The following is an 858-nucleotide window of genomic DNA, read 5'->3' as shown; positions in this document are numbered from 1 at the left end:
GCCCTTTTGCGCTTCTGGGCTCCCCTTCTTTTTCCCTTCTGGGTTCCCCTCCCTTTGCTCTTTCTAGGCTCCCTCCTTTTTTCACTTCTGGGTTCTGTTTTTTTGGTGGCTTTTTGTGGTCTTTTTGCCCTTTTGTGGCCATTTTGGCCCCTTTGTGTTGGTTACGGTGCTGGGACCATGTGCCTCCTTGGGACATACTTTTGTCTTTCTCCATGTGCCTCCTTGGAGCATTCTTTGTCTAACTAAAATATGTTTAATAAAATTATTAAATCTCAATGACCTGTGATTCTTCACTGTGTCATCTGAGGAAGAACTGAAGGAAAATGCTACCTACCTGTCTGTGCTGTCATTATCCCTCTCCTTCCCTCCTACTGCTGGGGTGACACCAAACTCTGAACGGCCCAGTGGTGACATTTAGTTGTTGTTCAGATCGAGTAATTTATACTACCTGACATATTTTTAGAAAAATCTCCAATTGGAGGGTCAGAATAAATGAAAAGGCAATGAGAATTTGGACTACATTTTGATAATAAATTTGCATGTATTTTCTCTTTCTTGAGGACTGTCAATGGCAAAAATTTCATATCAAAAATAGGCCAATTTCTTTTCTTACTTAGAAGGAGATGCACTGACAGCTTGCAATAGAAAAAGATGAAATGGTAACCAGAATACATGACTTTTTGCTATGCTGTTAGAAATAATGGGATTATCAAAGAACACTGAATCGTCTTCAGAACAGCATGATAGACTTCAGTACCGAGTATCAAGTTACCAGAGTCTCGTGCAGCAGGATGTTTGAAAGATACATGCTCATCTGTGTGAGGTTAAATTTGCTTACAAATTTTTATAGAAAAAAAT

This window comes from Pteropus alecto, unplaced genomic scaffold (genome assembly GCF_000325575.1).
Source record: "Pteropus alecto unplaced genomic scaffold, ASM32557v1 scaffold20, whole genome shotgun sequence".
Lineage (NCBI taxonomy): Eukaryota > Metazoa > Chordata > Mammalia > Chiroptera > Pteropodidae > Pteropus > Pteropus alecto.
The sequence above is the reverse complement of the archived record's forward strand: the minus strand, read 5'-3'. Positions refer to the sequence as shown.